Source organism: Balaenoptera musculus, chromosome 14 (genome assembly GCF_009873245.2).
Source record: "Balaenoptera musculus isolate JJ_BM4_2016_0621 chromosome 14, mBalMus1.pri.v3, whole genome shotgun sequence".
Classification (NCBI taxonomy): domain Eukaryota; kingdom Metazoa; phylum Chordata; class Mammalia; order Artiodactyla; family Balaenopteridae; genus Balaenoptera; species Balaenoptera musculus.
The window spans coordinates 61,721,128-61,748,939 of NC_045798.1; positions in this window are offsets into that span (position 1 = coordinate 61,721,128).

The window sequence follows — 27,812 nt, forward strand, 5'->3', positions numbered from 1 at the left end:
TACGAATTTGGGGAGAACACAATTCAACCTCTAACAGGTAGTGAATAGAGTATCTATGCAAGTGGCAGCCTCTACCTAACTATGATGGCAGAGTCTCTCTTGGTCTGGAGCTTGAAGGAACAGAGAAGCATTGGCTTATAGAACATTAAAATCATGATGATTTTAAACCAAGTATCTCTTGCATCCTTTGATTTAGTGCAGCAAACTTCCTCAGAAGGCTCTGTTACTGATAAAAGCTATTTCTGCACAAGAAAGCCCTTGGCCCCCATTGTTACCAGCAATGAGAATTATACCAGGGGTGACTTGAGCCATATTCCAAACTCTGGATCGGACAGACTCTGCCCTCTGAACTGTTATATCAGAACCATAGACTTTTATATTATTCACACACACAAAAAAAAGAAAACAAGAAACAATTTATCATAAGAGAAATCTTCAGAAGATTTGAAATCTATTTTCACCTCAGATTGGGGGAGTAGAGAGATGAGGATGGGACCCCAGAAATTTGAAAGCATACAGAAACTTGAGAAATGATCTATAACTGTATTTCCTAGACTTTTTACATTTTATTACCAACATTTTTTTAAACTGGGGTGTCTCTCATGGTTTCCAATTTTTGTTGTACCAAATATAGGGGTTAAAAATAAATAAAGGACATTAAAAACAAAAAATTTGAAAGACATAATCTCAGACCTAAAAGAGTCATAGTCATTTAAATGGAATATCTGGCTTTATTAACAAACAACTAAACAAAAGTAGTACAAAAGCAAAAACACCTCCTCAAACATCTTGCCTCATTCTGACAAGAAGTTAGTCATGAATCAGGAGCAGCCTATAGACTAGTGTTTGCGACCCTCACTGTTCTAGATCAATGTTGTTCTAACTTGAGAATGTTCAGACTTTCCATGAACCCAAATTGAGAAACATCAAAATCAAAGTTAAATATTATCATTTTGGATTTTGTCTTGGTGCCAACATACTTATAGCAATTTTGACATGGAATTCTTTTTACGGATAAGAGAGCTCAATGCAGAGGAGTCAAAAGGAATTAAAAAATACGATTGGATGCATGTTTCCTCCCTTTGCATATTTATTTATTTATTTATTCATTCATCCATTTATTTATTTATTTATTTATATATAACATCTTTATTGGAGTATAATTGCTTTACAATGGTGCATTAGTTTCTGCTGTATAACAAAGAAATCAGCTATACGTATACTTATATCCCCATATCTCCTCCCTCTTGAGTCTCCCTCCCACCATCCCTATCCCACTCCTCTAGGTGGTCACAAAGCACTGAGCTGATCTCCCTATGCTATGCGGCTGCTTCCCACTAGATATCTATTTTATATCTTGTAGTGTAATTAAGTCCATGCCACTCTCTCACTTCGTCCCAGCTTACCTTTCCCCCTCCCCATGTCCTCAAGTCCATTCTCTACATCTGCGTCTTTATTCCTGTCCTGCCCCTAGGTTCTTCATAACTTTTTTTTTTTTTAGATTCCACATATATGTGTTAGCATACGATATTTGTTTTTCTCTTTCTGACTTACTTCACTCTGAATGACAGACTCTAGGTCCATCCACCTCACTACAAATAACTCAATTTCATTTCTTTTTATGGCAGAGTAATATTCCATTATATACATGTGCCATATCTTCTTTATCCATTCATCTGTTGATGGACACTTAGGTTGCTTCCAGGTCCTGTCTATTGTAAAAAGTGCCACAATAGACATTGTGGTACATGACTCTTTTGAATTATGGTTTTCTCAGGGTATATGCCCAGTAGTAGGATTGTTGGGTCATATGGAAGTTCTATTTTTAGTTTTTTAAGGACCATCCATACTGTTCTCCATAGTGGCTTTATCACTTTACATTCCCACCAGCAGTGCAAGAGGGTTCCCTTTTCTCCACACCCCCTCCAGCATTTAATGTTTGTAGATTTTTTGATGATGGCCATTCTGTCTGGTGTGAGGTGATACCTCACTGTAGTTTTGATTTGCATTTCTCTAATGATTAATGATGTTGAGCATTCTTTCATGTGTTTGTTGGCAATCTGTTTATCTTCTGTGGAGAAATGTCTGTTTAGGTCTTCTGCCCATTTTTGGATTGGGTTGTATGTTTTTTTGTTATTGAGCTGCATGAGCTGCTTGTAAATCTTGGAGATTAATCCTTTGTCAGTTGCTTCATTTGCAAATATTTTCTCCCATTCTGAGGGTTGTCTTTTGGTCTTGTTTATGGTTTCCTTTGCTGTGCAAAAGCTTATAAGTTTCATTAGGTCCCATTTGTTTATTTTTGTTTTTATTTCCATTTCTCTAGGAGGTGGGTCAAAAAGGATCTTGCTGTGATTTATGTCATAGAGTGTTCTGCCTATGTTTTCCTCTAAGAGTTCTTTAGTGTCTGGCCTTACATTTAGGTCTTTCAGCCATTTTGAGTTTATTTTTGTTTATGGTGTTAGGGAGTGTTCTAATTTCATTCTTTTACATATAGCTGTCCAGTTTTCCCAGCACCACTTATTGAAGAGGCTGTCTTTTCTCCATTGTATATTCTAGCCTCCTTTATCAAAAATAAGGTAACCATATACATGTTCGTGGGTTTATCTCTGGGCTTTCTATCCTGTTCCACCAATCTATATTTCTCTTTTTGAGCTAGTACCATACTGTCTTGATTAATGTAGCTTTGTTGTATAGTCTGAAGTCCAGGAGCCTGATTCCTCCAGTTCCGCTTTTCTTTCTCAAGATTGCTTTGGCTATTCATGGTCTTTTGGGTTTACATACAAATTGTGAAATTTTTTTTTTCTAGTTCTGTGAAAAATGCCATTGTTAGTTTGATAGGGATTGTATTGAATCTGTAGATTGCTTTCGGTAATATATTCATTTTCACAATGTTGATTCATCCAATCTAAGATCATGGTATATGTCTCCATCTGTTTGTATCATCTATAATTACTTTCATCAGTGTCTTATAGTTTTCTGCATTCAGGTGTTTTGTCTCCTTAGGTAGGTTTATTCCTAGGTTTGTTTTTTTATTTATTTATTTATTTATTTATTTATGGCTGTGTTGGGTCTTCGTCTCTGTGCGAGGGCTTCCTCCAGTTGCGGCGAGTGGGGGCCACTCTTCATCGCGGTGCGCGGGCCTCTCACCATCGCGGCCTCTCTTGTTGCGGAGCACAGGCTCCAGACGCGCAGGCTCAGTAATTGCGGCTCACGGGCCCAGTTGCTCCGCGGCATGTGGGATCTTCCCAGACCAGGGCTCGAACCCGTGTCCCCTGCATTGGCAGGCAGACTCTCAACCACTGCGCCACCAGGGAAGCCCCTATTCCTAGGTATTTTATTCTTTTTGTTGCAGTGGTAAATGGGAATGTTTCCTTAATTTCTCTTTCAGATTTTTCATCATTAGTGTATCGGAATGCAAGAGATTTATGTGCATTAATTTTGTATCCTGCTACTTTACCAAATTCATTGGTTAGCTCTAGTAGTTTTCTGGTGGCATCTTTAGGATTTTCTATGTATAGTATCATGTCATCTGCAAACAGTGACAACTTTACTTCTTCTTTTCTGATTCGGATTCCTTTTATTTCTTTTTCTTCTCACATTGCTGTGGCTAAAACTGCCATAACTACGTTGGATAATAGTGGTGAGAGTGGGCAACCTTTTCTTGTTCCTGATCTTAGTGGAAATGGTTTCAGTTTTCCACCATTGAGAATGATGTTGGCTGTGGGTTTGTCACATATGGCCTTTATTAGGTTGAGGTAAGTTCCCACTACGCCTAGTTTCTTGAGGGTTTTTATCATAAATGGGTGTTGAATTTTTTCAAAATCTTTTTCTGCATTTATTGAGATGATCATATGGTTTTTCTCCTTCAATTTGTTAATATGGTTTATCACATTGATTGATTTACATATATTGAAGAATCCTTGCATTCCTGGGATAAACCCCACTTGACCATGGTGTATGATTCTTTTAATGTGCTGTTGGATTCGGTTTGCTAGTATTTTGTTGAGGATTTTTGCATCTATGCTCATCAGTGATATTGACCTGTAGTTTTCTTTCTTTGTGACATCTTTGTCTGGTTTTGGTATCAGGGTGATGGTGGCCTCGTAGAATTACTTGGGGAGTGTTCCTCCCTCTGTTATATTTTGAAAGAGTTTGAGAAGGATAGGTATTAGCTCTTCTCTAAATGTTTGATAGAATTTGCTTGTAAAACCATCTGGTCCTGGGTTTTTGTTTGTTGGAAGATTTTTAATCACAGTCTCAATTTCAGTGCTTGTTATTGGTCTGCTTATATTTTCTATTTCTTCCTGGTTCAGTCTCGGAAGGTTGTGCTCTTCTAAGAATTTTTCCATTTCTTCCAGGTTGTCAATTTTATTGGCATATACTTGCTTGTAGTAATCTCTCATGATCCTTTGTATTTCTGCAGTGTGAGTTGTTACTTCTGTTTTTTCATTTCTAATTCTATTGATTTGAGTCTTCTCCCTTCTTTTCTTGATGCGTCTGGCTGATGGTTTATCAACTTTGTTTATCTTCTCAAAGAACCATCTTTTAGTTTTATTGATCTTTGCTATTGTTACCTTCATTTCTTTTTCATTTATTGTTGATCTGATCTTTATGATTTCTTTCCTTCTGCTAACTTTGGGGTTTTTGTTCTTCTTTCTCTAATTGCCTTAGGTGTAAGATTAGGTTGTTTACTTGAGGTGTTTCTTGTTTCTTCAGGTAGGATTGTATTGCTATAAACTTCCCTCTTAAAACTGCTTTTGCTGTTTCCCATAGGTTTTGGGTCATCATGTTTTCATTGTCATTTGTTTTTAGGAATTTTTTGATTTCCTCTTTGATTTCTTCAGTGATCTCTTGGTTATTAAGTAGTGTATTGTTTAGCCTCCATGTGTTTATAATTTTTACAGTTTTTTTTTCCTGTAATTGATATCTAGTCTCATAGTGTTGTGGTCGGAAAAGATACTTGATACAATTTCAATTTTCTTAAATTTAACAAGGCTTGATTTTTGGCCCAAGATATGATCTATCCTGGAGAATGTTCCATGAGCACTTGAGAAGAGAGTGTATTCTGTTGTTTTTGGATGGAATGTCCTATAAATATCAATTAAGTCCATCTTGTTTAATGTATCATTTAAAGCTTTTGTTTCCTTATTCATTTTCATTATGGATGATCTGTCCATTGGTGAAAGTGGGGTGTTAAAATCCCCTACTATGATTGTGTTACTGTCGATTTCCCCTTTTATGGCTGTTAGCATTTGCCTTATGTATTAAGTATTAGGTGCTCCTGTGTTGGGTGCATAAATATTTACAATTGTTATATCTTCTCCTTGGATTGATCCCTTAATCATTATGTTGTGTCCTTCTTTGTCTCTTATAATAGTCTTCATTTTAAAGTCTATTTTTTCTAATATGAGAATTGCTACTCCAGCTTTCTTTTGATTTCCATTTGCATGGAATATATTTGTCCATCCCCTCACTTTCAGTCTGTATGTGTCCCTAGGTCTGAAGTAGGTCTCTTGTAGACAGCATATTTACGGGTCTTGTTTTTGTATCTATTCAGCCAGTCTATGTCTTTTGGTTGGAGCATTTAATCCATTTACATTTAAGGTAATTATCGATATGTATGTTCTTATTACCATTTTCTTAATTGTTTTGGGTTTGTTATTGTAGGTCTTTTCCTTCTCTTGTGTTTCCTGCCTAGAGAAGTTCCTTTAGCATTTGTTGTAGAGCTGGTTTGGTGGTGCTGAATTCTCTTATCTTTTGCTTGTCTGTGAAGGTTTTAATTTCTCTGTCGAATATGAATGAGATCCTTGTTGGTTAGAGTAATCTTGATTGTAGGTTTTTCCCTTTCATCACTTTAAATATGTCCTGCCACTCCCTTCTAACTTGCAGAGTTTCTGCTGAAAGATCAGCTGTTAACCTTATGGGGATTCCCTTTTATGTTATTTGTTGTTTTTCCCTCACTGCTTTTAGTATTTTTTCTTTGTATTTAATTTTTGATAGTTTGATTAATATGGTGTGTTTCTCCTTGGATTTATCTTGTATGGGACTCTGTACTTCCTGGAGTTGATTCACTATATCCTTTCCCATATCAGGGAAGTTTTCAACTACAATCTCTTCAAATATTTTATCAGTCCGTTTCTTTTTCTCTTCTTCTTCTGGGACCCCTATAATTCAAATGTTGTTGCGTTTAATGTTGTCCGAGAGGTCTCTGAGACTGTCCTCAAGTCTTTTCATTCTTTTTTCTTTATTCTGCTCTGTGATAGTTATTTCCACTATTTTATCTTCCAGGTCACTTATCGGTTCTTCTGACTCAGTGATTCTGCTATTGATTCCTTCTAGAGCATTTTTAATTTCATTAATTGTCTTGCTCATCATTGTTTGTTTGCTCTTTAGTTTTCTAGGTCCTTGTTAAACGTTTCTTGTATTTTCTCCATTCTATTTCCAAGATTTTGGATCATCTTTACTACCATTACTCTGAATTCTTTTTCAGGTAGACTGCCTACTTCCTCTTCATTCATTTGGTCTGGTGGGTTTTTACCTTGCTCCTTCATTTGCTGTGTATTTCTCTGCCTTCTCATTTTGCTTAACTTACTCTGTGTGGGGTCTCCTTTTCACAGGCTGCAGGTTCATAGTTCCCGTTGTTTTTGGTGTCTTCTCCCAGTGACTAAGGTTGGTTCAGTGGGTTGTGTAGGCCTCCTGGTGGAGGGGACTGGTGCCTATGTTCTGGTGGATGAGTTGGGTCTTGTCTTTCTGGTGGGCAGGACTGCATCCGGTGGTGTGTTTTGGGGTGTCTGTGACCTTATTATGATTTTAGGCAGCTTCTCTGCTAATGCGTGGGGTTGTGTTCCTGTCTTGCTTGTTTTATGGTGTAGGGTGTTCAGCACTAACTTGCTGGTTGTTGAGTGGAGCTGGGTGTTAGCATTGAGATGGAGATCTCTGGGAAAGCTTTTGCCATTTGATATTATGAGGAGCCAGGAGGTCTCTGGTGGACCAATGTCCTGAACTCGGCTCTCTCATCTCAGAGGCACAGGCCTGACACCCGGCCAGAGCACCAAGACCCTGTCATCCACACGCCTCAGAAGAAAAGGGAGAAAAAAAGAAAGAATAATAAAATAAAATAAAGTTATTAAAATAATTATTAAAAATAAAAAATTTAAAAGTAATAAAAAATATATAAAAAAGAAAGAAAGAAAGAAAGAAAGAAGAGAGCAACCAAACCAAAAAACAAATCCACCAATGATAAGAAGTGCTAAAAACTATAGAAAAAGAAAAACCAAAAAAAAAAAAAAACAAACCGGACAGACAGAACCCTAGGACAAATGGTAAAAGCAAACCTATACAGACAAAATCACACATATATATCTTTGCTCCCAAAGCCCACCACCTCAATTTTGGGATGATTCATGGTCTATTCAGGTATTCCAGATATGCAGGGTACATCAAGTTGATTGTGGAGATTTAATCTGCTGGTCCTGAGGCTGCTGGGAGAAATTTCCTTTTCTCTTCTTTGTTCGCACAGCTCCTGGGGTTCAGCTTTGGATTTGGCCCTGCCTTTGTGTGTAGGTCGCCTGAGAGCTTCTGTTCCCCACCCAGACAGGACTGGGTAAAGTACCAGCTGATTAGGGGGCTCTGGCTCACTCAGGCCAGGGGAGGAAGGGGTACGGAATGCGCGGTGAGCCTGCGGTGACAGAGGCCGGCGTGACATTGCAACAGCCTGAGGCATGCCGTGTGTTCTCCCAGGGAAGTTGTCCCTGGATCATGGGACCCTGGCAGTGGCAGGTTGCACAGGCTCCCAGGAGGGGAGGTGTGGATAGTGTCCTGTGTTTGCACACAGGCTTCTTGGTGGCTGCAGCAGCAGCCTTAGCATTTCATGCCCGTCTCTGTGGTCCGCGCTGATAGCCGCAACTCGTGCCCGTCTCTGGAGCTTGTTTAGGCTTGTTAGCCTCTGAATCCCCTCTCCTAGCTCACCCCAAAACAATGGTCCCTTGCCTCTTAGGCAGGTCCAGACTTTTTCCCAGACTCCCTCCTGGCTTGCTGTGATGCACTAGCCCCCTTCAGGTTGTGTTCACGCAGCCAACCCCAGTCGTCTCCCTGGGATCCAACCTCCGAAGCTGAGCCTCAGCTCCCAGCCCCCACCGGCCCTGACGGGTGAGCAGACAAGCCTCTCAGGCCAGTGAGTGGTGGTCGGCACCGATCCTCTTTGTGGGAATCTCTCTGCTTTGCCCTCTGCACCCCTGTTGCTGCGCTTTCCTCCATGGCTCCAAAGCTTTCCCCACTAGCCCCTGTCTCCACCAGTGAAGGGGCTTCCTAGTGTGTGGAATCTTTTCCTCCTTCACAGCTCCCTCCCTGAGGTGCAGTTCCCATCCCTATTCTTTTGTCTCTGTTTTTTTTTTTTTTTTCTTTTGCCCTACCCAGGTACGTGGGGAGTTTCTTGCCTTTTGAGAAGTCTGAGGTCTTCTGTCAGCATTCAGTAGGTGTTCTGTACGAGTTGTTCCACATATAGATGTATTTCTGATGTGTTTGTGGAGAAAGGTGATCTCCACGTCTTACTCTTCTGCCATCTTGAAGGTCTCTCCCTTTGCATATTTAAATACAAGATTTGAACATTTCTACAGAGAGCTAAAATAAGGAGTCATTTAAGAAGGATGGGAGTTGGGGTGGTCAAGAAGCAGATCAGTGACTGATGAAATCAAAAAGCCTGAGCTCTTTCACTCCACAACCTTCTTCTGCTTCAGTTCCTAATCCCTTCCTTTAACCTCAAATAGAATCACCTGGAAGACTTGTTAAAATGGGTTTGTTGGGTCACATATCCAGAGTTTCTGATTTCACTGGTCAGAGTGGGGCCTAATAATTTGCACTGCTAATGAGCTCCCAGATGATGCTGATACTGCTGACTGGAGGGCTACACTTCGAGAACTTTTGCTCCTACACAGTCTGATAAGGAGCGAATCCCCATGGTCCAGTATTGAGAGACAGGAGAGTGCAAGTGTGATGACGGGAAGCACAATGGAGAGAAGACAGAATGCAGACCAAGAAGCAGATCAAGGCACGTTCAGACAGATCCATGGATTTGGAAAATGAGCAGATTACTTTTACCCAAAACTTCTTAAAGTATTTGCTGTCTGCATTATGCTGGATACTTTGAAAACAGATAGTCATTATAACTTTAAAAATCAAATGACTGTATAAAAAAATCTTAATTTGAAAGCACAGAACCCAGGCACTTTAAAATTTTGTGCACACACATGATTTTCCATCAGCAGCTGTTAGGAGGATAATTAAGGATTAAATTTTCATTTAATCATGTTCAGATATGAATATAGTACTTTCCCTCTGCCTCACCCCCATCCCAAGCCATTTGAAAGATGGAAATGAACCTCTAGCTCCAGGTCTTATCTTTAGATAACAAATAGATTTACTTCAATTTTGTAAACTCGTTAAAGTGATTTAAGAAATATTTGATTTAATTCTTGTTTCATGAATTAAATTTTCATAGTGAATTTTTTTTTTTTTATCAGACTTCTCATGTTCCTGAATGGGTGAGATTTTATTCCATGCCTAAAAAGAAATCTGGGCAAATGGTATCTTATTTGATTCTAAGGCTCATTGGAAATTGATAGAAGTGGCACTAGGGGAAAGTGAGGAAGTTTTATAACAGAATCACAAAACTGGGACACAAGAAGAGACCCTACAGGTCACCTTGTCCCACAGCTTCATTTTACATGTGGGAATCCTTGTGTCCAAGGTCACAGCCAGGCAGTGTATTCCCTGAGACTATAAACCATGTTGTCTCCTTCAGAGCCCTGGAGTTGTTAGCTGGGCAAATTTTCCTGTCCTTGCTCTTCTGGCTTTGACTCAACATCCTGAGACTTTGGGAGAGACACAGGAATGTGGCACAGTTTGGAAGCAACCTGAAGGCAGGCTCTCTGGGCATCTGTCAGTCACTCGGTGTTTCCTACATGCAGTCAGGGACAAAGCACATTGTAGGCCACACACATATTTTAATCAAATGGGCTGAGATGTTTAAAATCTTGAAAGGGACCCTGAGGGGAGGAGGAGAGTAGTGCAAATATAAACCATGCAACTGTGCAATTTGGCCAAGATTTTGTTTCCATATTCTGTGAAACACTGGACCTCAATTTTAATGCATTGAAGGTCTGAAGGCAGCTGACTGGATTTTGCTTTTGCTCTGGGAAGAATCCATACTGCTTTATCTCTCTCTTTGAGGAGAGAAATACTCTATAAGAGTCTATTCCAGCAATCCAGGTGAAAATAGAGTCAGGGCCTGAGCTTTCTGCCTGGGCCTGGGTTTCAGTTCTCCTGAAGGCTGGGGTGGGCCAAGTCCTTTCTGCCCCAAGGAGGCCGATGATTCTGGCAGGCTTGAGCCAGACCCAGCCAAACCAGAGGGAGGGGCTTCCCGCTGCTTCCCCGGGCAGGCCTGGAGCCACCCACAGTTCACTCCGATTGATTCCAGCTGCGCGGTGCCAGGCCGGCCAAGACTCCAGCGTTTGTAATGCTATCTGAAGGGAAAGGAGGCGTCCATAAAAGAGGCACTCTCACCTCTGCGTATTCCCCTTGCCTCCACCTTAGCCATTTTCCTGATTCTCATTTTTCACTTCTTTCCTTCTCTCTCTCTTTCCCCCATTTTCTCTCTCCTCTTTTCATCTTTACCACACCCCTTTCTCCTTGGTTTTTCCCTCACGCTGTGTCACCCTCTCCCTTTTCCTCTGCATATTTTTTCTTCTCCCTTTCTATCCCCCTTCCTTCCTCCTTCTCTCCCTAGACGCCTCTCTCACTGATGTTGTCTCATCCATCCCTGGCTCACATTCCCTCTAGCATCACACCACAGTTAAAGCTACAGTCTTTGCTCCTTTAAAATAAAGAGATCTTGGTTTTGCACAGCTGCAGGCACAACTGAGCAAGATGGTACTTAACAGCATGGTCCTTTGTGGCCAAAAAGGAAGAGTGCGCTTGTGTGTGTTTAGTAGCTTTGTCTGAGATTTCATTGTCCAGCATTCAAGAGCAGATCTTAATTTGCTAGAGAATCACAGCCAAATAATCAATTTGATTTAAAAGACTTTTGATTTAAGCTTTCCGAGAGCTCTACCTCTGGCAGTGGTTTTGGAAAGTGATTGCCTGTCATCTCAAAATGTTAAACAGCGGGTCTGTGCAGCATCATACGTTTATTTTCCACAGTGGCATTTGCTAGGTCACGTGGTGGCCATTTAATTTCCACGGCTGACATTCCATTCCACAGGTCTGAGACTTCATTCCTATGGGACTATTTGAAATACTTGTGGTTTTAACCAAAATGAAAAAATAAAGATATTTAAAAGAGAAACGCATATGCCACCAGCCCCAAAACCCCACTCAGTGGTGTCCCTGGCAGAGTCTCATGGGCAGCTCCTCTGCCCTTCAACTGTCAGATGACTACAGACACAGAGAGGGTAGGAAGGCCCAGATGTCTGCTTTTCAGAGATCTTATAAGACTAAGCCCTTTGAATTGATTCCAGACTTTCGCACTTGGGCATTCATTCTACTTTTGAATCCTGACACCTGGTTTGGTCTCACCCATTGAAGAGTTGGGAGATGGTTCTATCCTGGGTCCCCTGAACAGATACCCATCCCTACCCCTCAGGGTCCTTGATTTTCTTGGTGAAGAGGCTGGTGGTACCTTCTATCTAAAATATCTGTGCTAAATTTCTGACAGAGGACAGTGGAACAAATTCTTATTGAAGGATTTGGATTGTTAATCTCTCACTGGGTAAAATAAAGGAACAGAAATAATCAAACGATGGCTGCTAAGTAAGAATGAGGTGTCGAAGACAGGGCAAGTCCAAAGGCACATTGTGTGAAAAAAAGATGACTACTTTATATCAACTCCAATTCAACCATCCCTTTGAGCTATTTGAGTTCCAGTGGAACTTGGCACATTTATATGTTCTTCCAACTGCTTAGAGAGCTCCCTATAGGTGTGTTCTGATAGGGTCAAGAATGGCTTTCTAAGAGGGACTTCCCTGACGGTCCAGTGGTTAAGGCTGTGAAATTCCAATGAAGGGGCCGCAGTTTCGATCTCTGGTCAGGGAACTAAGATCCCACATGCCTCACGATGTGGCCAAAACAAAACAAAAAATTAAAAAATGGTTCAGCCATTAAGTTGAAAAAAAAAATGGCTTTCTACATCATGCCCCTTCTTCTCTGTGACTCTCACAAGTCCATTGTCTCATGTATATATAATACACACTTATACATACTCTTATACCTTACACCTGATACCTCCACCAATATTTTGCTGAAGGACACATCTTCTGAAAAGGTGACATGTAGTCAGTGTGGGTCTATGCAGAGACTAGCAATGATGACTTTTTTTTTCAAAGAGATGGAAGGTGAACATTAAGATGATCACAGCATCCGGACACATTGACCCTAAAATTGCCCTATAAAATGGCAACTTGACTTATGAAATTAAGTGTTCCAGGGATGATAGAAGCAGAAGAGTTTTAGGTAAAGTCACACATAATAGATTGAGTTGTCTAGGGAGTTATTTCTAACTTTTGTGTTCGCCACTGGGTGATGCACATGTATTCTTCAACACATTCCTTATGACCCTTTGGTCATTAGTGAGACTGAGAATGGCATGAGGTTAAACTCTCTCTCTTTTTAATAAAATTGCAGCTCAGCTGTTGGCCAGAGAGAAAAGTCAATATTTCATTCGATTTTTTTCCCCCACTTTTATCCACTTTTATAGTCTGGTTCTTTTTTTTAATTTCATTTCATTTGATTTTAATCTGTCAGATAAAGAACTAATAATTACATAAAGATATGCAAACTATTTATTTGACAACCTTAAAAAAGCACTCATAATGCAGTTAATATTTTCAATTGATTTCCTTGGGAAATTGATTTCCAAGGGCTGTGTAGCCCTCTATTGAGCTTAAAATGTTTATAAATTGAAGATTTCCCCCATTTTTCACCCCCTTGGAGTAAGTTCCTTGATGTGTGCTCTTGGAGGAAGGGTAAGCCCTAAGGTCATCGGGTTAGGTAGGAACCAAGTATGTTTAGATAACCTGGGATGATTAAAGTTACAGGTCTTTCTTTAAGGAATTCTTCTGTACTTCAGTACTCATATGCATTTTTGCATGTAAAATGCAATAATCACCACATTTTGAACCACAGAACCTCTCTGTGAGGAATATCTTACAGGAGTACTCTCATCTGAACACACTTCGGGAAGCACTACTTAATAATAACAGTAACAATAATAACAACAGTGACAATAGCTGCAAGTATAACCAGCATTTACTAAGCACATACCATATGCTAAACACTGTTCTTTGTACTTGATGTGTATTAACCTGTCATCCTTGCACCATCCTATGATAAGTACCATTATAACACCCAAGGCCTGAAGAGCATAAATAACTTATCCAAGGTCACCAACTGTTATATTTGGGAAGTATGATTTGAGCAAGGCTGATGGACCCTTTAGCTTGTAGTCTCCACCCTTACATTGTGTTTCTACCACCCTTTTCTGTGACAGGAGGTTGACAATGGTAGAAGAACACCATGGCCAAGAGCCTGAATCCCACTGAGTTAGGAGCTTGGATGTCTAGGAGGAGCCTATAACTTATGTATCACCCCTTGTTGCAGTCTAACTGAAGCATTACCAGGACTTAGAAGTAGGAGTGTATGGTCAATGTTATTATTTCCTAACTGAGGTATTTAAACCTCTGAAATTCTGGCACCATTGCAGAATACCCTGCAGTGCACAATTTAGCACCAGATTTTATCTGCTTTCTCATGGATTCATCTTTGTAAGTCTGGACTGTTGTGTAAGTTTTGTCTTTTCAACTGGATTTTAAGTTTCTGTGGACAAGGACCTTGTCTAATACTTCTTGCCGACGTAATAAGGGCAAGTTTGATCAAGTTTGATCAAGTCATTGATCAGTTGATTTGAATGGCTACATTAATAACTACCTTTTTATTTATTGTTATAAAATATATTTTTGAATATTAGCACCCATATGGTATTTTGCACTTTGTAAATACTTTGACAAGTGCCATTGAGGCAGATGTGAGTTGTCTCTCTTCTTTTTAAAGGTGATCAGGTATGTAATTTGATCAAGGTCATAGTTTGAAGGTAATAGAAATGAGACTCAGTGGAGGGTCTTCCTGGGCTTCCCTTGGCTGCCTGGTCTCCACGTCACTGCAGAGAGTGGAGGGTCTCCTTAGGCAGTGCCATTCTTTTTGGAGTGTGCCCCTCCACAAGTGCACACTGGCATACTCGTGGGTGCATCTCACACTACGTTTCCTTCTAAACTCCCACACTTTCTCTTCTCAAAAAATGTCAGTGGCTTTGGCCTGGCGGAAGTCAGGCAAAGAAAGAAAGGAGGGGAAGTTTGGCAGATGTTAGTGCTAGTGTTTTAGCCACTCCTCTCCCCCTCCCAGAGGCTGGAGAAGGACTCCTACCATTCAGGGACACTTTTTAGGATCAGGAGAACAGTAAAGCTTCTTGGAATCATGAAATATTTCCACTATTGAGTCATAGAGGCAAAACAGGAGAAAATAACATGTTGGAGAGAAATGAAAACCAGGGTCAGGAGACGGGGGCAGCGTTTGGATAATTCTCGAGTACAATCACTGCTGTCTGCAAAAATGAAAAGAGTTTGCAGTGTGCCCTGAGTCTGTGGAACTTCATTTCATACAAATGGCACCAAAGGAATGATCATAACGATAGTGACAGACCCAGGATTCCAACTTGGCTGCCTCATGCTTGGCCAGAAATAATTTAGAAGTATGTAAGTGGAAGAAACATAAAGAGAAGGAAAGGTGAAGAGTAAAGATAAGAGGGATTCATACATTGAAAGATTTTATTTTTTTCTTCTATGGAATAATGCATTCAGTAAGAAAACAAGTACATCTTCAAGGGCACTGAAGGAGGGCTGCACTTTAGATATCGAAAATGGAAGCACCAAGAATGTGGCCAAAATGCTTAACGAGGAGAGTAATATTTTATTTCTTTAGTAATTGCCAAGCACTGAAGATTGTATTGACTCTGAAGATGTATTCTTGGAAACAGGAACAAAAGAACATAAACAGATAATCTGGGAAAGTGGATGGTAGGATTTTTGTTTTTTTACTTCCAGACAAGAGGAAAGAGAAGGGCAGAGTACAGTCAAATATTGAGTGTTGTATGTGCTATTTCTGAGTTCATCTCCTCAGCTGTGGTGCTGACAGAATGATTTTTGGTGGAGGGGATGGGAGGAAGGGATGTCAAAAAGCTAACAACTTCCATAGCAAACTCTGACAGCGTTCAGGAAAGACCATTTCTAGCACTAGAGAATTTTCTATTTTCCAAGTTTGTTTAAATATACACAGATGACAAGTTGGCCTGAAGCAAAATTGTGAAGTAGAGAACTTTGGCTTTAGGGCCTTCTGAGTCAATGAATCACCAGCTATTTACTGAGCACCTTCTCTGCACACGGCATCGTGCTTTGGAGGCTGAGGCACCAGGCACAGGCATCCTGTCGCTGCCCTCAAACAGCCTACTGTTGGGAAGGCACCGGCTGCTGCACCCAGAGGAGTTAAATAGTGTTCTGAATAATGCCATAAAGCATCAGAAAAAAACATCTTGAAGTAATGCTAAGAGCAAATACTATATAGCTGTTACCATGATACAAGGTCTTTTTTGTTTAAAGCTTTACAAATATCACTTCCTTTAATCCTTGCAACCACCTTATGAGGTAGGTTCTGTCACTACCCTCATTTTGTAGCTGAGGAAACTATGACATGGCTAGTAAGCAGTGGCATTAAGGTGGGAACCAGGCAATATAAACCCAGAGCCTGGGGTCTTAACCACTGCACATGCTACCCCTCATAAGACAACACTGTGCACAATGAAAAGTAAATGAATTAGACAGGCAATAAATGCAGTGGGAATTCTGAGTAAGGTGATGCTTTGTCATTGCTTTGGTCCAGGTTCTTACTATGGCCTTTGAGCCTAACAATAGTCTTGTAAGGAAGGGAGGGCAGGTCACCATGGTAGAAATGAACAATTTTCTCAAGGTCATACGACCAAGAACATCAATTTGGTGAAGCCAGAACTAGAATTAAGGTCTCCTTACTGCTAGTCAGAGCTTCCAACTCCAGGACAGCTGTACCATTTTATAGTACAGGCACATGACCCAGTCCTAACTACTTCCTACCTTACCATCATTCTTTCCTTCCACAACAGTGATCGAGCACGTGGCTATAAGGAAAAGCTTCCCTTCTCCCACATTTATTAACTCAAATGTTTATGTATATTAATATGGACTCATAGGTATTAATTTTATCCTATTATTCCAGGTTAGGTCATTGTGAGCTCTTTCAGGTTGGTTCCTGCACCATTCTGACATATCCACATTCTTTTTTAAAGCACTTCCTTACTTTTTGGCACCACAATATTTTCCAGTCTCATTTTGTATTTACTCTGACCTAGCTTTGGAATCAAAAAGGCTTCTCCAAGGAGTCCTGACTCCTTTTATTGGAGAATGGCATTTAGAAGCCAAGATCTGGGCACCAGGTGTGCTCACTGCTACTGCAATGTCATTGCTCCTAAATCCTCTCAGCAGAGCTTACAAATATGTGAATGGATATTAACCCATGCATACAGCCACATCTATACTTATTTCCATATCTTTCCATTTGTATCTATACTAAAAAGCCATAAGTTCATACTTAATACCTCTGATTCTAATCCAAAACCACAGGGTTTATTCTACACTTTTTTCTTTCCTTATTCATAGTTTCATTTTCCAACAGTGAAAAAGAACAGATTCTTTAAAACAAGTTATTAGGTTTCTCCAATCTGACTCTTGTTACTCTTGTTATCCACAATATATTTATTTGTTCTAAACTGGAATACACATAAAATAGTTTCAGAATTCCTAACCCATACCTTTTAGATAAATAAACTTACTAACTATATCACAATATTTGTATATATTTCTTCTTGTCTTTTGCCTTACAGAATGGTTTTACGGTTTTAAAAAAACAGAAATTCACATTTAGCTCTCAGTTGTATTGTTCTCTCTATGGACCACATTTCTCCTGAAGAGTTATGTTTTAGAAACTTCACTTTAAGAGTGACACCAGCAAAGTAGAGAGCATCCAGAAATGGATAGCCAATGTGGTGAGGAGTCTAAAAGCAAGGTGTCTATGAACCAATGAATGGGTCATCTCCTTGCATGCATCCACATGTTCATTCAACCATCACTGGTCCATCTTTCCATTAAAAATAATTATTTGGGGTGTGCAAAAAATGACCTATGTGCAACAAATAGTTGGAATTATTGAGGCTAGATTAGAAGTTGGAGTTAGGCCATAACAATTTTCTTCAAGCTTGTGAAGGTCTTTCATGTGAAATAAGAATTACATTTCTGGAACTTCCCTGGTGGCACAGTGGTTGGGAGTTCACCTGCCAATGTGGGGAACACGAGTTCGAGCCCTGGTCTGGGAAGATCCCACATACCACAGAGCAAGTGGGCCCGTGCACCACAACTGCTGAGCCTGTGCTCTGTAGCCCACGAGCCACAACTGCTGAGCCTGCATGCCGCAGCTGCTGGGGCCCACATGCCTAGGGCCCGTGCTCTGCAACAGGAGAAGCCACTGCAGTGAGAGGCCCGCGCACTGCAACGAGGAGTGGCCCCCGCTCACCGCAACTAGAGAAAGCCTGTGTGCAGCAACAAAGACCCAACACAGCCAAAAATAAATAATTTAATTAATTAATAAAAAAAAAAAGAATTACACTTCTGACTAGCTCCACATAGCCAACAAGACCAATGAGTAGAATTTAAAATGAAGCAAATTTTCATTAAATGTAAGGAGGAATTCTTTAAGTTCTTAGAATGGGCCAACTTATAGAGTTATGAATCCTCATCACTGAAACCTTTGTCAGAGGCTAGAAAGTTGGACAGGAAGTCCTCTAAGGTCCATTGTTGAGAGAACCCTATACTTTCAGGAGGGTGAGCTAATCTGTGCCCCCAGCAACCATCATCAAAGCACTACTATGTACCAGGGCTAGACACTGAGATACAACCATGAACTGGAAATGTTTGATGTCAAAGAACATCAGAGCTGTTGTTTCTAAAGTACTCTGCCTCCTGTGAGTCACACTCTAACCATTTATTTAACCTGGAGGACATTCCTGGGCAGGAATATGATTGTCATTGTTAGAGAAAATATAAAGGAAAGAAACCGAAGGATGAAAGACAGGGGAGATGAGATATGTGGAACACTGGGCCAACCAACACAAAGGAGATGGAAAACAAAGGTACCAGGAGACATGGCTAGAGAAATGATGAAATGAAACCGAAAGGCAGTAAGAGGTGGAGCAATAAAAGTTGAGTGCTGGAAAAAAACTTCCTGACACAGAGAACACTTAGATTGCAAAGGTGTTTCCCAATGACTGTGATGGAAACCGGATCCCTAGCAGCATTCAAGACTAGACTAAACAGAGCTCTAAAGAGATGAATTGTAGGGAACAGTTTGGCATGGACTGAAGGGTGCGCCTGTTTTGTATTCTTCCATCTCAAGTCTATGACTGTAAAAATTTTACTTTCTCAGAAATATTTGTTTGTTTATTAAAACCTTATAGCAAACATAGCCCAGTGCCCACAATGTACCACTTGACCATAAAATATCTTGCATTTGTCTCTATTTGTTTCATGCCCATTCATCTTACTCCCCACCCAAACTCCATAATCTCCAGCGTAGGGAGAGTATTATAAAGTTTTCTTCTATAGATCCCACAGGAACTAGAACAAAGTTGAAGCAAACACCAAGTGCTCAATAAATATGTATTGATAAACTACGGGTTTATTTAATACAAATATGTGTTTAAGACCCATGCCAGGAGCTGGGGAATGTAAATATGTCATTTCCTCAAAGTATGAAGAGAACTGGAAAAAAAAAATCACAAGTAGTTAAATGTTCATATAAAAGTTAAATAGAAATGTGGAACATTAACACATAATAGTAGTACCTAATATAAAAGATATCAAAGGCAATCTCTGATATATGCTAAATAAATGGTACAGTATGATAGGTACAACTGCTATGAGTTCATTGTTTCATAAAGAGTTGGATTCAGAATGACAGAAGATTTTGTCTTATCCAAAGTGAAAAGCAAATTCTCCCATTTATTTTTCCCTCCTTTGTTCTGTTGTCTCTTTGGGATAGCAACATGAAATCTAAGCACATGGCATGTGACAGATATGACAGCATATATATACAGTTGTAAGTAGTATGGTCCAGCTTCAGGGGCAGCAAGCAGGTGGTTACAAGTCCAGACTTCAGGCACTTTATCTGGCTGGGTGAACATGGGTAGGGAGCTGGTAACCACCATGGATCAGGCTGGCTAAAGGTTGAGCTCCACATGACCGGCAATGCTGGACGGTCAAGCACCGACCATGAGAGTAACTGGAAAGGTCCAGTGTTCAGCAGATTAGAGCAATAGCAGTAAAAGAACTAAAGTAGAGGCACCAGTGGGAGTTCTGGGAGGAGAAGCTCTTCATTATCACTTTGCCTCACTTAATATTTGTGTGTGTGTATGTGTACAAAATGGAATGGAAGGAGGCTGAGATCACTAGTAATGATCATTGACAGAAGGAGGGAAAGCCCTGAGGGTGAGTCCTCCTTCCAGAAAGAGACTTAAATGAGTCAAGCTTTACAGTGCCAAATCAAGATAACACTTTGAGAATGACCTGAACCTGATTCTCAAGGCTCTGCCCTTTCATTTCCATTACTAGGGCCCTCTGTACCCAAAAAGCAGAATGGATGGGTAGGATTTCAGATGTGCTGGGAAGGTTCTTCTCCTTAGTTTGTGGTTGATGTCTAAGGGTCTTTCCTTTGGTATAAGACTGTTTTAAAACAGGGATATGCCATATAGGAGAACAATAATCTATAAATTGTCATTTGCACATCAACAAAGGTGTTCTTCAAAGCTGTCCAGGCAGGGCCCAAAGTAGAGGGCAGCCATTGATAGATGGGGAGTGTAGCCTGATGGTGCCAGTGCCCATATCTCTCCAGCCTCACTGTACTCCCCTACACAGGGGAGACCCCACTTCCAGCTAAACAAAGTTAGTGATGCCTCAGCTTGAAAATCAAGATGCATTTGCAAGGCTTAACCAAGTCATTAGAGCAAAGGGAAAAGTAGTTCTTGTCAGATCAAGCCAGCACTTACCCAGGGAAAATGCCCTCTGTTTTACAGACGTCTTAGTGGTTGGGCCAGCCCAGTTTTAGCTTTCCTTGGCAGTGATTGCTTTTCCCTTTTCCCTTGAGAGGTGTTTCTAGAGTCTACAAGACCATCCTAGCCTAGGTCCTAGAAAAATCAGGAAATTCACGACCCAAATGAAAATACAGTCTGATGGTTAACTGTAATTCATGACATTGTGAAACAGCATGCATTGACTGAGAAGTGACTTTAAAAGTATCAGCAAAACATGCACTAATAAAAGCCTACCTAAGCCAGCAACTGAATCCCTTCTAGGTGAGCCTAGACATTAGATAAACTCTACACTGCAGAATCTGTCAGGAATCTTGCAATTACAAGTGTCAGAATAACGGACCCAACTGGCTTAAATAAAAGGGTGATTTTTTGGTTCATATAACGGAAATGTCTAAGAATTTCAAGCTCACATGGATCAAGGAGTTCTAACAATATCAGCAGAATAGGTTTTTCTCCATCTCTTCACCCTGCTTTGCTATATATTGGTCTCATTTTCAGTAGCTCCATCCACTGCAGAGGTAAAATGACCGTCTAGCTGTTTCAGGTTTATATCTTAGTAGCTATAAGTTTAGGAGGAAAGAGAGAATGCCTCTCTTGTAGTGGTCCCATCAGAAGTCTCGTGAGTGCCTCGTTGGGTCTGACTGCGTCACATTCTCATCCTTGAACCAATCTCTGAGGCCAGAGCAATAAGGTGCTATGATTGGTCAGGTTTGAGTAACATTCCTCCCCCTGAACCTGGGGGTAAAATCAAGATACCACCAAACTATGGAGACTGAAACGGGTGAGAAGAACATTTCTCAGAGGAAAAGAGATCAAGATGGAATGAGTGGTGTACAATATAACCATTAAACACTACTACACTCTAGATTCAACGCTTTCTCTGATAATGTGTGTATTTGTGGTATGGGGTGGCAAAGAGGAGGAGAGCCAGGCACAAATAGGTGAGCAGAATAATGAAGTCTCTAAAGAAATGTCTGATAGTCTATTAAAAAAGCATTAACAAGGAGTTGGGAGGCAAGAGGTAGGCTGAGTAGGAGAACAGGCCAAATTCACTGTGTTGGCACAGCTTGTCCTTTGAATGGAACAAAATCCTCTTCTCTTTTGGAAATTAAAATGTGACTTCTGTAAGACACTTTTCTTCTCTGGGCTTGGTGTAATTGTCTGTAAAATGGATGGAAGAGGGCTTCCCTGGTGGCTCAGTGGTTGAGAGTCTGCCTGCCGATGCAGGGGACACAGGTTCGAGTCCTGGTCTGGGAAGATCCCACATGCCGCGGAGCAACTGGGCCCGTGAGCCATAATTGCTGAGCCTGCGCGTCTGGAGCCTGTGCTCCGCAACAAGAGAGGCCACGATAGTGAGAGGCCCGCGCACTGTGATGAAGAGTGGCACCCCGCTTGCCACAACTGGAGAAGGCCCTCACACAGAAACGAAGACCCAGCACAGCCATAAATAAATTAATTAATTAATTTTAAAAATGCAAACCTTTAAAAAAAATGGATGGAAGAGTGAAGAGGAATTAGATCAACTGAACACTAAGGTTCCATTATGCTACAAATTTATGTCATATTTAATGTTTAATAAATTTTGTTTAATTCAAACTATAATTCCAAGACAGGACTAATGAGAATTACCTAATACAAGAAATACCTCCTTTAAGAAAATGTAATATAATTTACCACTACTCTCTTATCTTTTTGGATTCCATTTATGTAGGCTTTCCAGGAGTCCCTTGTATGGGTGATAGCACAACCTAACTGACCAACAGGGGCACCCACATCTCTGAGACCTTCTGGCCTTCTTGGGACAGAGGCCAAAGTGATCAGTTGTGATTTGGCTGGATACTTTCACCCATGTTGACCTTTCCTGGGTCAATTCAGGCAAGATGTGTGCTGTTCTCATTAGTGAGATTAAACATCTGGCCTAAAGAGAACATTTTAGTCAGCTACTTGCTTAATAGCAGAACTTAAACATTTTACTAAACTCCAGTCCTTTTTTCTCTTATATTATTGGAAGTCTTTGGGGCTACATGATGCTTTGGCCATTGTTTTCCAGGGCTAAGACCTAATGATACATCTTTTATTACCTTTGTTCAGAGTTGTCATCCAAGCTTTCATAAGATCCAGGTTTTCCAAATGTCTGATTTCTCCACAATTGTGAATGCAATGTTTTCTTAAGCTGGCTCTGTTCTTTGTCATCCATAGAGTAAGAAATCTATACTCTAGCAAATTTGTATTTTTTCAGAGCGGGCTATTGCCAGTCAATAGATGTCTCAGGTGGGACCACTATAGCCCAAAAAAGTTAGGCCAATGTTCTCATATCCAAATTTACATTTACTTCCATAGCAGTATTTCAGGCCTTGCCCAAGGAGTCTGATCCACAGTTCTCTGTGATTCCTTGATAGCTCAAATCCCTTGTCCTCTTGAACATCATTCACTCCTTGCTGAACACACCCGGGTTCCCCTGAGACTGTTACTCTTGGTGTGAGTTCTCAAGCACAGCTCTTCCAAGAGCAGTTTTTCCAGACTTGATTCTTTGCCTGATGGATGCATTTGCAGGTCTCTTCCAGGGAAAGGCTACAGAGATACATTCACCGAATTCTCTTTTTTAAACTCCTTCCTTAGTTAGATCTTCCCCTTTCTTGTGTTAAGATTACGATTCTCTGCAATATTTTATTTAAACCAAAACATTACAGAAGTTAGCGTCTGGAGAGTGGTGGCAGTGGGTGGGACAGGTAAAGCACTGTTTCATGTTTCACAGAATGTATGGTAGTCATTCCATATTTTTAGTGACTTTATTGTTAGATGAAAGTAACAATGAAAGAATAGTATAAATAATGGGGAAAAGGAACAAATACTTCTAAATTTTCTCTTAGGTTATTGTTTGTTTGTTTGTTTTTGACATACCTCTACTACTTTGGAAATAGCCAGGAAGTGTCATATTTGCTAAACTTCCATGGGAAAATATTGTGTGCATTTCTCATAATAGAAACATATGGGATAAACTCAACAAGTACTGAATTAATTGTTGAATAAAGGTAATGGAATAGGTGGATTTGCAAAAATGTGATAGTGTAAAGATGAGTATAAAAGAAAGCATATGGGATTTGGAAGAACCACAATTGTTTCCTGTTTTAAATTGGGGGTGATGATACTTATATGCTAGGGCTTTTGTGAACAATAAATGAGCTAATATATTTAAAGAAATTAAAATGTTATGTGGCTATATTAGATGATCCAAAAAAGTGATTTCCTCTAGAAGTGGTTCTATGACTGCAGTTCTAATGTTTCACCAGCAGGTGAAAGTAGTCTCATTAAAGGTAGTAATAGACTCATTCATTCCTTTATCACTGAGTGATTACTTGTTTATTATTTGCAGATAAAAATCCCCATCTTCACTGAGCTCACATTTCAGTGGGGGAGACTTTTAAAAACTAAGTAAATACAAAATATGTAGGTTATTGATAAGTGCTAAGAAGAAAAATAAAGCAGGTAAGAACAGAGAGACTGAAGAAGAAAGCTGCTATTTTTGACAATGTGGTCAGAGCAAACCTCTTTGTGAAGATAACATTTAGGCAGAGACCTAAATCTTGAGAGGAAATGGGCTATGGCATATATTTGGGGTAAAAGCGCTGCAGATGGTCATAATAGGCCGTGTGGAGGCCCCAAGGCCTGGTGTTTGGTGACGAGGGACCAGTGGGCTGGGTGAAAGTGTGGGGTGGACAGTGTTGGGAAACGGGGTCTGGGAGGTAGCTGGGACAGGTCACTGAGAATTTCCTAGTCTGTGCGTGGTAAGGGGCTGTCTCACGGTGTGCATACTTCATTTATTCATCCTACGAGCAAGTTCACTACCATGTGTAGATCAGGAGCTGTGCCAATGAATCCTGAAAGACCAGACAATTCATGTGGACCAAACAGAAAGGCACTCTAAAAATTTCAACGTGGTTACATGGTTTTTATAACACAAGTATAGGCACAAAGTGCAGAGGGAGCAGATAAGAGGCTCTGAAGTCTGAGGAAATCAAGACAAGTTTTCAGGAGATCACCTTTGAGAAGTGAAGAAGTAGAAGTTTTGTAGACAGGCAAAGACATGAGGAGGAAGTTAGGTAGGATAAATATGTCAGGTAACAGCAATACAACAGTAGTGAGCATGACAAGTTCATGGACACAAACAGTGTCTAAGGGATAGAGAAGGCCCACAATCCAACCCATAATTTTTTTTTTTTGCAAACGTTGTCATATTCAACAAGTTTTCAACAAGTATCTAGTACACATTACCTACCTGTGTTAACACTGAGTTAGAATACTATTTGTAACAAGTTTAAAATAAATTCTATTCCTAGGCATAGATTGGTGCGGTATAAACAACTGAATTGTCATCAAGCACTCCTAAGTTAAACTTTATTTTATTGGTCTGTAACCTCCCATGCAAGGCTGAATTACTGTCCCAGTGTCCAAGACAACCAAGGGCATAAAGGCTGATGGCTAAACTCCCACTCTGGCCCTGGCTGCTTCTATCAGTGATATAACTTTATATATATATATTTAATATTGTATACATATAATATATATTTTAATTGCTTGTCTTCTCTGTTAGACTTAAATCCAGTCTCTCATTGTTGATGTTAACAATAGTAATCTCAGATCTTTGACCCTTACTTCTTTATTCTCTTCCACTAGTTTAACCTAAAAGCATAGAGTACAGAGGTGGTGGGTGGGGCATGGGGGGATTGGAGGAAGGTGGTCAAAAGGTACAAACTTCCAGTTATAAGATAAATGAGTACTAGGAATGTAATGTACAACATGATGTCTAGAGTTAACATTGCTGTATAATATGTAGAAAAGTTGTTAAGAGACTAGGTCTTAAGAGTTCTTATCACAAGGAGAAGATTTTTCTTTTTATCGTATGTATATGAGATGATGGATGTTAACTAAACCTATTGTGGTAAACATTAATCATTTCACAATATAGATACATCAAACCATCCCTCTGTATACCTTAAATTTATACAGTGATGCATGTAAATTATTTCTCAATAAAACTGGGAAAAAATGAATATGTAAAAAAATACAGAAACACAAATGTATCATCTTCCTTAACTTCTCACTGGAGCCATCCAAGTCATCTCAGGAAAAACCGCTCTTAGTGGACTTCACAAGAACCTTGTTACGGAGCACTCGAATTTCCTTGCTGGATTAGAAATAAATAACATCTAGTATCTTATGATTGCCAGCTCTGCCATGTTGTATGATCTGTATAAGTGACCTTATTTTTAGGAATCTAAGTAACCAAAGACTGTAAGATGCATTCTTACTTCAGGTATACTAAAATGTAAAAATATAAAGAGAGAGAGAGACAGAGAGGAAAAAAAAAGCCAACACTGATTATTAGATGACATCAACTTTAAGGTACATATTCATTCCAGAATATAAAATGTGAAAAATGTATTTGCTTTAAAATCTATAAAATACATCCTTAATTTTTCTAAGCCTCAGTTTGTACCCAATAAGTTGTTTTGAAGATACATGAGATAACATGTGTAACACAGGATCTGACGTATTAGAGGCACACAAAAATGTGCAAGGGGCCAAAAATTCCCCATTCTTTCTTCTCCTCTTTTTTAAGAAGGCTTCATTTTTCTTACCTCCTGAACTTTTTTAACATTTACACGAACAGTCTGACATAATGGATTTCTCCCAATAAGTACAGCCTGGCCTTGTACCACCTCCCCCTCCATGGGGATGAATTTAGTCAAACAGTCTTTCTTTCATTGTCAACCTGTTGGATAGCAGTGAGTTCACCATATTTTTGTCTTTCAAACTGTTTTTGAATGATCTGGATGCAGTTTTAGCAGTATCTTCTAATATTGTAGAGGGATTTTGGGGGAAGGGGACAGTATAATAGGTGGCTTTACTTCTGTCTCACACCATGAACAGATGAACCCAGCAGTACAAAAACAGATTTATCCTTTTGCCAGGAGAGTCAAAGTCTCTTCTGTGATTCCTTTTACCAAGCGGCTGATGACATGTGAGGTTTTTCACTGCGCAAGGCTCTGAATGCAAAACAGAGAGGATTTAGATACAGCCTCTGCCTGCCCTCAAGGAGCTTGCAATCTCCCCCCAAATACATGTATATTAGAAAGAAAGAAAGAAAGAAAGAAAGAAAGAAAGAAAGAAAGAAAGAAAGAAAGAAAGAAAGAAAGAAAGAAAGGAAGAAAAGAAAAAGAAAGAAAGAAAAGAGAAAGAAAGAAAAGAGAAAGAAAGAAAAGAGAAAGAAAGAGAGGAAGGGAGGAAACAATCCTTGATGATAGAAGCTGTTATTGATTAAGAACCCGTGTGTATGTCAATCCCAAACTCTCAGTCTATCCCTCCCCCCACCCCACCTTCCCCGCTGGTAACCATAAGTTCATTCTGCTATATTTAAAATAAATAACCAGCAAGGACCTACTGTATAACACAGGGAACTCTGCTCAATATTCTGTAATAACCTAAATGGGAAAAAAATTTGAAAAAGGATAGGTACATGTATATGTATAACTGAATCACTTTTCTGTACACCTGAAACACAACGTTGTTAATCCACTATATTCCAATATAAAATAAAAATTTAATTTAAAAAAACCCATGTGATGTTGAGAAACAGTTTGTAAGCAACCTCAACCCTACTGACATTGGGGCTGGATGATTCTGTGTTGTGGGGACTGTCCTGCACACTTAGGACATTTAGAAGCAGGCCTGGTCTCTACTTACTGGAGCCAGAATTAACATCCCCCCGCCCCTGCTCCACAATTATGACCAGCAAATATGCTTGCAGACATTGCCAAATGTCTAGGGGAAAACCTGGTCGAGAATCACTGATCTAGATGCAACAAACCTACCAGTCCTTTGCACAAGCCAGGAAACTGAGGCTCCAAGAGAGTAACTAAATTGCCCAGGAGCACAGGGCTGATGAGGGATGGAGGTAAGACTTGAGTGCAGCCTCCTGACTTCAGCTGGTGTTGTCACACCACCACACTGCCTGCTGGATGCTGAACTCCCAGGGAACTCACTAGGGGAAATCAGAACAAGGATACTGCACCCACCCGGGGAGCTTGGGCACATGGGAAAGGGGGCCTCAGGGCAGACAAGGGGGTCACAGAGGAGAGCAGGACAGCTGGGTTCCAGGGTGTTCCAGGGGCCTTGGGCAGGCTGGGAAGGCCAGAGGGATGGTTTGGTCCAAGTTGGTTAAGGCTATCCAGTCAGAGTGTAGTATTTCCACCACCAAGCATTTAAGTCTGTCTGGAGGTCTCCTGCCACACCGGCCACAGTTTATAGTGCTTTTATACCCATCTAGGCTCTAGTTTCCCTTCTGGGTAACATTGCTACGGGTGCTGGGAGAGAAACACTACGGTTGCTGCTGGTTGAGTTCTGCTCTCTGACCCTCAGCCCTCGTGGGAGGCATTTGTCATCGGGGGCTCCCTGCCCGGAGCACTAAGCAGGCCTGCCAGCTCCACAAACTGTGAAGAGAAATGAAGTGCTGGGAAGTGATGCTTATCCCCCCATGGTCTGG